We start from the raw sequence: 12,282 nt of genomic DNA, 5'->3' as shown, positions 1-12,282 counted from the left end.
CTTCCACCACCTGTCACAGTAACTACTTAGGAGCTGAGTCAATGTAGACACTGGTTGTTACAGGGTCCTAGCTGTTTTCTTTCTGGCTTTGTAAAAACATGAGGCAGGCTACGCTTGGTTCCTGTTGCTTGCTGATGTCTAGGTGTTTGGGGCATTTGTTTTTGGATCACTGACACATTTTGTCTCTCATTCTGGCTTTGGTGAAATTCAGTTTTCGTAGGCTTTGGCCTTTTTTTTTTTTTGTAAGTGTGTTATTGAGTCGCGCACCTCTGTGATGGGGTTACAGATTTTCTCTGATGTTTTGTGCTGATGATAAATTAGATCAGCGTGGCTGGCTTTCCCCACTCCTGCCTTTCACTCAGCACACTTAATGGCATACGGCGCTGCCTCCCCATGCTCCTGTCACTGATAGTAACGAGTTTATTGTTTGTAACCTCATTCACACCAAGGCTTGCAGAGATGTGAGTGTGTCATTCATGTGGTTTGACTATGAAGTCCTCCATAGGCTCACATGTCTGAACAGTTGGCCTCCAGTTTGTGGCACTGTTTTAGAAGGATGTTCCATGTTAGGAACTGAATCCTCTCTGGGTGGAGAGGACCACGGGTGTGGGCTTTGAGGTGTTGTGTTCAGCCCTACTTCCTGTCTATTTTCTGCTTCCTGACTATGAAAGGGGTATAACCAGCTGCCTCTCACTCCTGCCGCCATGCCTTCCCCATCACCATGGACCTTCTTCCCTTAATTAAACTAAAATCAACCCTTGCTTCACTATATCATTTCTTGTCAGAATTTAGACACAGCAAAAAGAAAACAAACTAATATAATCATGATTTGTCTTAAAGGGTAATCAATGCTTGGGCTCAATACCTTGCACACCAAGATTTGTTCTTGTGCATTTTTACACATTTGAGTTTAGCAGGAGAGCAAACAGAACACAGTAATGCATAGATTTGGGGAAGAGAGCCAGCATTGGTCATGGTTTGCTTTATCATATGACTCTCTGAAGCATCCAGGAGAAGCTGTCATGTATAATTTCTCATAATAAGCAGGGGCAACTTTATAAGCAAAACACATGACTGCATTTTATTTATGCGATATAAAATCACAAGCAGGCATAAGTGGACCTGAGAAAAGCCAGCAGCCAGATTAAATGCTGCCATCTGCTCCCGGTTCCTCTGCAGAGCCCCTCTGCTGTTTATTCATGATTCCTTCTTCTAGCCCTTCTACAGACGATACTGCCAGTGCTAACGCTGGAGCAGCACACTATGCGAGCAAACAATTATATCAATACTGGCTTCCCTTTCAATTAGAAATATTTCAACTGTACGAGCTTAAGGAAGAAAGCATCTCCCACCAGAAGATAAACCACACAAGGAAATTGGTAAACAAAATAGCCTGAAAAAGAGAAAGATGTCATGTTTGTATTCCAGCTTGACTCAACATCAATTTTCTATTAACACCAGTAAGTTAGATATGTTGGAAAATGCCAAACGCCACCATGGGGTTCCCGAGTTGCTGTATTTGGTAATACCCAAATTGGTAAATTATCATGTCAGTTTACTACAGTTGAGATTTGTGAGTCAAAAGATCTGAATGGCAGTCCACTCATGAGAATTTGGTGTTTGAAGTGTCACTGCATGGGCTTTGGCTCGGTTACATTTGAGTGGCTGTGACAACGTAGGATAGGTAGGTGTGCCAGCTTCCTCACAGAGCCTTCTACCCATGTTCTTATGCAGTGGATGCTAACAAGCTCCTGTGGGCCCTGCAGCAGTCATTCTGTGAGTGACCCGTTTGCCCTCATGACCTCTTCAAAGGCCTCACATCCTAATACTATCACTTCTAGATTTGGAAATGTGAATTTGAGGAAAATCGGCATTCTGAAGATGGCCGCAGACCAATTTACAGAGAAAAATAGCCTATGTTTTTGGGTTGTTTTTTTTTTTTGTTTGTTTGTTTGTTTTGTTTTGTTTTTTGTGTGTGTATTTTAACACTTTTTTCTATCAAATACCTTTAACTAAAAAGAAACTTCAAGGCACTTTGTTGTTTTGATTTCTGTCTAGAAAATTAATTTCTTATTGTTGCTTTTTTAATAATGTTATTTGCCTAAATTTTTCTATCAAATGTTATTAAAACTGAAGTTTGTTGGGCAGGGAGGACAGCTCACGAGGTAAAGGTGCTTGCTTCCAAGCCTGACAACTGAGTTCAGTCCCCAGGACCCACATTGTGGAAGAAGAGAACTCATTCCAACAAGTTGCCCTCTGACCGCAATATGCATACTACAGCAAGTACATACTCATGCAAATATATACACCCCACAAACAAATAAGTAAGTGTAAAAAAACACACTGAAGTCTATATGAACTGTGTTTCAAAATCTGAGCATGGTGACTTATGCCGGGAACCCCATAGGTAAGCTTGAGGCAAAAGAATCATCTGAGTTTAAGGCCAGCCTGATCTGAATAATAATGAGACCTTGTCTTGATAAATAAAGTAAGAGATAAAGAAAAAGGAAAAGAAAGGAAAGGAAAGGAAAGGAAAGGAAAGGAAAGGAAAGGAAAGGAAAGGAAAGAAAGAAAGGAAAGGAAAGGGGAGAGGCTAGGAGAGGAGAAGAGAGGAGAGGAGAGGAGAGGGGAGGGAGGGAGGGAGGGAGGGAGGAAAGGAAGGAGGGAGGGAGGGAGGAAAGGAAGGGAGGGAGGGAGGGAGGGAGGAAAGGAAGGAAGGGAGGGAGGAGGGAGGGAGGGAGGGAGGAAAGGAAGGAAGGGAGGGAGGGAGGGAGAGAGGAAAGGGAGGGAGGGAGGGAGGGAGGGAGGAAGGAAGGAAGGAAGGAAGGAAGGAAGGAAGGAAGGAAGGAAGGAGGCAAATAGTTGGATGTGATGGTACACAGTTGCAATTACAGTGGTCTGGAATCTGAGGCAGGAGGGTTGCTACAAATTCAAGGTCATCCTTGGCTGTAGTTTGAGACTGTCTTAAAATAATAAAGCAATGATATTTTTGCATATGTTGCTCTTGAACCTTAGCCTTTTATTCATTGGTGATAGTGATTCATTGCTACTGGTTTTAAGAAGAAAAGGTAAGGTATATGGAACAAAACATGTGTGTGTGTGTGTGTGTGTGTGTGTGTGTGTGTGTGTGTTCTATATGAGTTGTCTGCATGTGTGTATATGTGTGCTGTGTGTGTGTGTTGAATATGCATGTATGTGTGTGTATATATATGTGTTACGCATGTATATGTGTGTGTGTTCGTGTGTATGTGTGTGTGTTGAGCATGCGTGTATGTGTGTGTATATATATGTGTTATGCATGTATATATGTGTGTGTGTTCATGTGTATGTGTGTGTGTGTTGCCTGAGTGTGTACATGCCTATTTATATATGAATTAACCAAGGCAATGATTCTTGTTTTGTGCCATGTGTGTACAGTAACCTCAGAGGCCAGGAAGGGCATTGGATCCACTGGAGCTGGAGTTGTAGGCACTTGTGAGCCTCCTGACATGGGTCGTGGGATCTAAGCATGGGTCCTCCGCAAAAGCAGCAAGTCAAGTGCTCTTAACCACTGAGCCATCTCTCCAGGCCTTCTTGATTTTGAAACAAGGTCTCACTCTGCAACCCAGAGTAGAGCTCACTGTGCCCAGGCACAAATGCAGAGAAAACATATCATCCAGAACCAGCTCATTCCACTTTGCTATTTGCTTTATGGTAGATTATTTCCTGTCAGTCTTACTGTTCTATTACTGAGAAGAGACACCATGACCAAGGAAGCTTAGAGAGGGAAACCTTTAATTGGGGACTTGCTTACAGTTTCAGAGGGTAAATCCATGATCATGGCAGGAAGCATGGCAGCAGGCAGGCATGGTGCTGGAGCAGTAGCTCAGAATTCATATCTAATCTTCAAGTTGCAGACAGAGAGAGACCTAGACCTGGCCTGGCAGGGATGTTGAAACCTCAAAGCCTACCCCCAGTGTCAGACTCCTCCAACAAGGCCACCTCTCTTCCAACAAGGCCACACCTCCTAATCCTTCCTAAACAGTCCACCAACTGGTTATCAAACCTTCTAACATATGAGCCTGTGGGAGCCATTCTCTTCAAACCACCACACCATCTGAGCCTTCTCTCAGTCTGTCCATGTCAGTCATACTTTCATTTTGTCTATAAATACCTCATCATTTACTTTAGTCAGTTAAACATGTGTCTGTACTCATGTCACCATGACTCAAATCCAAGTTAATTTTAAATTAAGTCAAATTTTTATGGTGATATTTAAACAAACTGGATTAATTGAAACATAACAACTTCCTATCAAATATTCTAATGAGTTCGTACCAACACTGTAAAGTGCAGTAGAATGTTGAATGATGGGACCCAGTGTGTTTCTTATGGTGTTCATCAATTCTAAGTTATTTCCTGATGAAAAGGCAGGACTATCCAATTTCACAGAGATATGTCTGGTGATGACATGGTATGTATGTGTGTGTATGTGTGTGTGTGTGTGTGTGTGTGTGTGTGTGTGTGTGTGTCTTTGTGTGTGTGTGTGTCTGATCTGTGTCTCTGTGTCTTTAAACTCCTTGTTTGTGTTAGGGAGAATAGTAGAAAATAGAGAGTTTTCCTCTTTTATGCTAATGTAGCTTGCTGTGTTTTCTTCTTGTTTCCTTCACATCCTCCCTTGATAATTAGTTGTAATTGTCAACTTGACACAATCTAGCATTATCTGGGAAGAGAATATTGATGAGGGATAATCTAGATCAGGTAGACTTGTGAGCGATTGTCTTGATTACCTTCATTGATAGAGGAAGACCCTGCCCACATTGGATGACACCATTCCCTCGGGCTGTGTCCCCTGTGATGTAAGACTAGAGAAGGAATCCTGAGTAGGAGGCGCACATGCATTTATCCATTGTTTCGTGCTCTGGTGTGTGGCTGTGACAGGACTAGCTGTTCCAAGTTCTTGCTGCCTTGACTTCCTGCTGTGATGGGAGCTGTGCCCTGGGGTTGTCAGTGAACATGAACCCTTTCTCCCCCAGGTTGCTTTTGTGTCAAGGGATTTTATCCCAGCAGCAGAAAGGAAACTAGTTGAGCTCTGCTCTGTGCAACACTTCCTTCAGTGTTTGAGTCCTCAGACTTAGCGTTACATGACTCAGCTTTTATTTCCACTCTGTCACGGACCAGTGCTTCTAAGAAATACCATAAAAATGAATGATCAGAAAAATGAAATAAAGGTAAACAGGCACATAAAATGCAAGCCTCATTTTTATTATTAGTTTGAAAACACAAAGTCAAACTTATCAAATTGCTGTAAACATTTCTGAATGGTGCCTCTCAGAAGGCATGATCCCATCTCCTCTAACTCACATGAATGCTTTGGCATGTGGGCTTCGTCTTCAGTTCACACTTACTACTCCGGCCTTCGTCTGCACAGTCAGTTGAGAGTCACAGTGTTGAGTCAATTGCTATGGTGGTGGTGTTCCTGACAGAGCCCCAATAAGGAGCTGCAAAATCCTGAATGCTCCCCCACCTGGGTGACTGGAATGTCATGTGATTCAAAGGCTCCTGGAGTCAAAACATCTAGAGTCTTAAAGACATGTTGGAGGAGGGTACCATCTCATCCAGCTTCCCAGCAGGTTGTATTGCAGTATATTAAACAGAGTAACCACATGCAGGCCAGCTGGTGCTTTGGGGGCACAAAGTCTGCACTGTTTTCCCTGGATACTAGGAGACAGAGAGTTCATCATTACCTCTGTGACACAATGCATACGTAGCAAATATTTGTTTTCAGTAGATAATATTGATTTTCAACTTGACAGGGTCTCAAATGACCTAGGAGATAGACCTCTGGGCATATCTGTGAGGTTGTATTTAGTTGGGTTAATTAAAGTTTGGTAAATGTGGGTGACACCATTTGTGGGCTGGGATTCTGGATTAAATAAAGAGGATTAAAAAAACTCATTTCTTCACTAGTGTTCACCTGTCTCTGCTTCCTAATGACAGCTGCGATGTGACCACCCACTGCACTTTGCTGCTGTGCCTACCCGCCATGATGGACTGTGTCCCCTTAAACCAGGAGCCAAAAATCACCCCCCTTTCCCTTAACTGCCTTTGTGAGGCATGTTGTCACAGGAGTGAGAAAAGTATGGATACAGTAGGTATAGAGTGCAGTGTTTACAGAAACGATTCCCTGAATGTCTGGCCATTTGGATAGTGAACTGATGAGGTACTAACAAGAAGTGTCTATGTGGGAGGCAGAACTTCTATTTCAACCTAACAAAAGAGGATCTAAGCACAAAGGGAAGGTATGGCGTCTGGAAACTGGAGAGCTGTTTCTACAGCTTACTTGAAGATATGCAGAGAGCTTTGTATTTGGCCCATATTTTATTTCTCTTCATGTGACCTGTTCTTACTGCCATGCTTTGCAAGCCACAAAAATTTGCCTTTGTTCTCATGACTAGAAAGATTAACTTAAAAAAAAAAAATGAATTTGGCCTGGTGAGATGGCTCAGTGGTTAAGAGCATGGCTGCTCCTCCTGAGGATGTGAGTTTGATTCCCAGCACCCAAATGGCAGCTCACAACTGTAACTCCAGTTCCAGGGTATCCAAATGTCCTCTTCTGGCTTCTGAAGGCACCAGGCATGCATGAGACATACATGCTGACAGAATATCCATACTCATAAAATAAATAAACACATAGTTTTTCAAAGATGTCTCAGAGGGCAAATGTGCTTTCCCCAAGCCTGATGACCTGAGTCTAGTCCCCAGAACCCACATGTTCAGAACTGACCCCTATGAAAGTTGTTCTCAGACATGCACGATAGCATCTGAGTACACATGCATGCACTCACACAGTCTAAATAAATGTATAAATAAAGAATTTAAAGGACGCAGCAGGTTAAAAATAAGTAGATAATAAAAAGATGGCATGAGTTGGGAGGGAGGTGTGATGAACAGTCCTGGGCAGAGATGGAGTGGGGGAGTCGGGGGTAGATGCCATCCAGGTACATTGTATACATGTCTAAAAATTTCAACAATAAATGAGAATTAAAAAGTAAAGAAGCTAATTTCACTTTAAATCAACAGAAATTCTGTAAGGGTTTATTTTTAAATCTGTTTCAATATTCCTCGGTGATTGGTTTAGATGATCTGAGAACAGAAGCCCGGGTTTGGGTATAGAGCACTGCTAATGGAAGAGAGAGATAAATGGAGACCCTGCCATTAATACATGTGCAGTCCAGGAGTATGACAGCCTCATGCATAAACATCAGCTAGAAAACAGGGGTGAGATAATGGAAGGCTAAATGCCCATGAGAAATGAACTGTACACAGCAGTCTGTAATCCGTCATGCTTTTTCTCAAGCCCAAGCTTATGCATAAGAACGTTTTTGACCACCCACCTTTACCCTCCCTAACAGAGTAACACAAAGTCATTTTTTCCAGATGAGTATGCCCATGGTACTTGATTCAGGGCCACTTTGAGGGACAGTGCCACACTCAGGTGCAGCCTACCACAATTTGTCTTGTCATGCAATTTAAAATGTGGTGACATTGTCTCTTTACTTTGTGTTTTTCCCATAGTGTTAGCTCACTGTCTCCCATGTACTTTCTGAAATAATACATACTAACTCAATAAAATGAAGACTAGATTGGCTGTTGTGTAGAGGAAGGGGTCCTAATTTAGAGGAAAAGAAGGATTTGTGAGTTAGGTGTAATTCTGCATTTGTATTTTCAGGATGTGTCTCTCTGTGTGTATGATGTATATGCTATGTGTGTGTGTTCATGTGCCCATGGGTACAGGCACATGTATGCCCCAGCATGCATGTGGAGGGCAGAGGACAACCTGGTATCAATCACTTGCTACCTTGTTTGAGGTACACTCTCTTGTTTTACACTGCATAAGGCATGCCTGTTGGCCCAAGAGCTTCTGGGAATTCTCTGTCTCTGCCTCCCTTATTGCTATATTTTAGAGAAATGTGCTACATACCATACCTGGATTTACACGGGTCCTGGAGGTTCAAACTCAGATCCTCATGCTTGTGTGGCAAGCCCTTTATCCACTGAACCATGTCCCAATCCTGCATGTATATTTTTACACATTTACCATTAGTAATATATCTACCCACATGTTTTCCTATCTGACCCCTGTGTCTGTCTGTCCTTAGAAAAATGCCTCATTTTTTGGTGGATTTAATGGTATTTGTTTCACATGTCTTTGGTGCAGAAGCATTTTATTTCCTGAGTAATAGGATCCTTCTATTTGTGGCAGAGCATCTTATCCTGACCCAAAGGAGCTATGCCAAGTTCAACATGAATGGAAATGCTTAGTGTTATAGTGTGTTCCTATGTGTGTGTGTGTGTGCGTGCGTGTGTGTGTGTGTGTGTGTGTGTGTGTGTGTGTGTGTGTAATATGATCTATTTCTAGAAACCTAAATGCAGTAAAATGACTTATTTTGCTATTTGTGGACTTTAACTTTTGTTAATATGATTGAAGTAACTGGAGATGGAAATCGTCAGGGCCATTTAACAACAACAACAACAACAAAAAGCCTGTAAAACTGATTATAGTCCAGGTAGTAAAGGACTAATCTCCAAGGCATGGTCTTCCAACCTGAGTTTTCTTTGGTAAACATCCTTTCTGGATGTTCCAGAGTCATTCAGAGGCCCTTGTGTGAAGTTGTCAACAGCAGGCTGTTGGAACTCAGCTGTGTTTTGCATGGAGTTTTGTGATGCAATGAACAATGTACTAGAGAGCTGTGATGTAGATAAGTCTGGTGTGTGCTTTGTGTAAGAATTTGTGCAAAGTGATGAAAAGTTAATCCTATTCACTACAAGTGTGGGAGAATCAGAGAACCTCCATAATCATGGAATTCACATGAATCTTAGAATAAAGAAGAAACAGAAAGCAGGAGGCCCTGTAGTCATAAGAAACTTTAAGATTTGGTGTTTGACGACCAGGTGTGATAGCATACAGCTTTAATCCTAGCACTCAGGAGGCTGAGGAAGTGGATTTCTGTGAGTTGGGGGCCAGCTGAGCAAGTTCTGCAGAGCAAGTTCTAGGACAGCCAGGGCTACATGAAGAGATAGTGTTTCACACACACACACACACACACACACACACACACACACACACACATGCGCGCGCACACACACATATATGCTGGGGATGTCTTTCTGTATGCTGTGAATGCGTTGCTCTGATTGATTGATAAATAAAACACTGATTGGCCAGTAGCCAGGCAGGAAGTATAGTATAGGTGAGATAAGCAGAGAGGAGAATTCTGGGAAGTGGAAGGCTGAGTCAGGAGACACTGCCAGCCACTGTCACCATGAAAAGCAAGATGTAAAGTACTGGTAACCACAAGCCACATAGCAACTTACAGATTAACAGAAATGAGTTAATTCAAGATATAAGAACTAGATAGAAAGAAGCCTGCCATGAACATACAGTTTATAAGTAATATAAGTCTCTGTGTGTTTACTTCAGTCTGAGTGGCTGTGGGCCCGAGCGGGACTGGTGAAAACTCCAACTACACACACACACACACACACACACACACACACACACACACTTATATATAAGTAATAATAAAATATTTAAAAAATGAAGCAGTTAACTGTTAGATGTTCTTATTATTATTATGAATGGTAACACAATGTTTATTTAAATCAAGAGACTAAGTATATATATATATAGTAATTGCATGTCCAAATTTATTTCATATTTATGCAAATGGGTACCAGGAGCTTCTGTTATGAATTGACATTTTGATATACATCTTGGTCATACCATCATGTATGTGCACATATTGGCTTTCCTTAAAATCACTTTATAAGGCTGCTGAAGAGATGGCTCAGGGGTTAAAACTACTGGCTGCTGCTCTTGTGGAGGACCTGAGTTCAAGTCCCAGAACCCATATGGTGGTTTACAGCCATCTGTAACTCCAGTTCCAAGGGATTTGATGCCCTTGTCTAGCCTCCAGGGGCATTACATAGACATACACACACACGGACACAGACACACACACATACACACACACACACACACACACACACACACACACACACACACGTAAAAAAGAATGAAGAGAAAAGAAAAGGAGGGGGCAGACAGGGGAGAGGGAGGGAGAGAGTGGGGAGGACAAGGGGAGGAGGGCGAAGACTGTGGAAAAGTGGGGAGAAGGAGGGGAGGATTCTGTGTTCAGCATATCCACTGAGCTGCTCGGGTGGCTGCCTTTATTCCTTCCTTCTCTGTCCTCCTCTCCTATCCTTTTCTCTTCTGTGGTGCTGAGGATGATGCTCAGGGCCTCACTCTGCACACTAGTGGAGTATACTGACTGTACTATCCCCATCCCAAGTTTGTTTTTCTTGCTTTCTAGTCACACACTGCAAACCAGGACTGAAATGAAGAACTGCTTCATAGCACACAGCTTCTCTGATGTCTGGAACACCTCACGTGACCTTCAGATCCTTAATATGTTACTTTAACTTATGTAGTTAATGGAAGCATTAGTTGTGTAACATAATTATAATCAGTGTTTATGGGCATAAATAATGAATATGCCTGAGTGAATTTCATGTTCTCCTATGCCTACCTGGCCTCAAGGACCCTGGGGCCACTGCCTGGGTTAGTCCCTTCACTGAGGACTCACCTGCAGAGTCCCATGCTCACAAGGGTAGCACTCCAGTACTTCTAATGATGGTCCTAACACGTTCCTAACATGGAGACCCCATGTTCACTTTATACCGGCCTCCTAACTTTCCCATTGTCTGTCTTAATTATCATGATTAAGCCTTCCAGCCTGTTGTCATTGAAACACAGTTACTATTATTTGTTTGTGGACATTTATATGAAAAGCCTAGATACTAAAACATATATAGTTCTGAGACAGGGACCTGATCTAACTAGATATTGTAGCGGTATCTGGCCTATGACATTATGAATGCAATCTAATTGACCAAAGAAGGTCCCAGTGTTTTAAGTCACTTTACATTAGAAGCCTGTGCTTGGTGTTTTCCCTGTGGGCTTTGGTACAATGTGATTTGGAATGTGTGAAGCTAGTTGCCATCCAGAGTGAGTGTGTAGACGGAAGCAGCTCACAGTGTTCTGATGATGTCCCACTTCATGAGAAAAATGAAGCAAGAGTCCTTAGATGAATTGCACACAGTGTCGTGAACACTGACCACTCACTTTCAAGTTGCTTCACCGACTTCTCCTCCTCTCGCTGTCCAGATTTCCCCACCATGTTTTGATAATTGGTCCTAATTGGCAGCCACTATCACGGCCATATTCCACGACTCAAATAGAAATCAAAGGCAATTAAAGATCTTACCACCGAGAGAGAATGATGAGAGCTACTGACGTCTGGAAATTAAACCACTTGGCTTCAGGCCGGATGCCCATTACTGTAAGTCTTAATGGCCTCCCTGAGCTTAGCTTTCTGAATTTTAAAATGAAGACGGTAATAAAAAAAAATCCAAGTCTGATTTTTTTTTAATAAGAATACCTATTTGAAGGATTTGGATGACAGTTAGCTCTCAAAAGTAGAAAATGGCTATTTAGCATAAACTGTAACAAAACATTTCTTGCAACTAGTTTTTATAATCTTCCATAGATCTTGTGTAGCAGGGTGATGTATTAGTTATTTTTCTCATGCCTTTGATAATATTGTCAGAGCCAACTTAAGGAAGATGTTTATTCTGGCTCTAAATCTGAGGGTGCCATCCAGCATGGCAGGGGGCCTTGGCAGCAGGCATGTGGGGCAGCTGGTCACAGTGCCTTCAGGAATCATGGAGAGATGAATGCTGGGGCTCAGCTCACTTTCCTCATTCGATTCAGTCCAGGACCCCAGGCCATGGGATGGTACTCTCCACAGTCCAGGACCCCAGGCCATGGGATGGTACTCTCCACAGTCCAGGACCCCAGGCCATGGGATGGTACTCTCCACAGTCGGGGTGGGTCTTCCCACCTCAACTAACACAATCTAGAAGCTCCCTCATGGACACATGCAGAGGTGTGTTCTGTACCTAACTCTGTATCCCATCAAGGGATGATGATTAGCTCTCACAGGAGGTGTTTGTTTGTGTCAGTCTCTGTAATCCAAGTCCTATGTATTGATGCTAATCCCAGAACACACACAATATGCACACATCTGGACTGAAAATACTTGTGTAGCATAAAATATATAATGAAATATATTTAAATGAGCATTTTGGGCACTCTCAGAATAGGTATGCTATGTTAACTTTCTAAAGTAAATACCGTGTTGAGTAAACAGACTGTAGCTCCCATGACAGTGTCAATTT

General features: G+C 42.5%; 1 protein-coding gene across 10 annotated transcripts in view; it reads left to right on the top strand.

The window, feature by feature from the left end:
* Positions 1-12,282, top strand: part of Rbms3 (RNA binding motif single stranded interacting protein 3) — a 1,336,321-nt gene that overhangs the window by 970,764 nt on the left and 353,275 nt on the right. The gene's annotated exons all lie outside the window — the stretch shown is intronic.

The sequence above is a fragment of the Peromyscus leucopus genome, chromosome 7 (genome assembly GCF_004664715.2).
Source record: "Peromyscus leucopus breed LL Stock chromosome 7, UCI_PerLeu_2.1, whole genome shotgun sequence".
NCBI classification, from domain to species: Eukaryota; Metazoa; Chordata; class Mammalia; order Rodentia; family Cricetidae; genus Peromyscus; species Peromyscus leucopus.
This window is presented reverse-complemented; position numbering and strand designations above follow the sequence as displayed.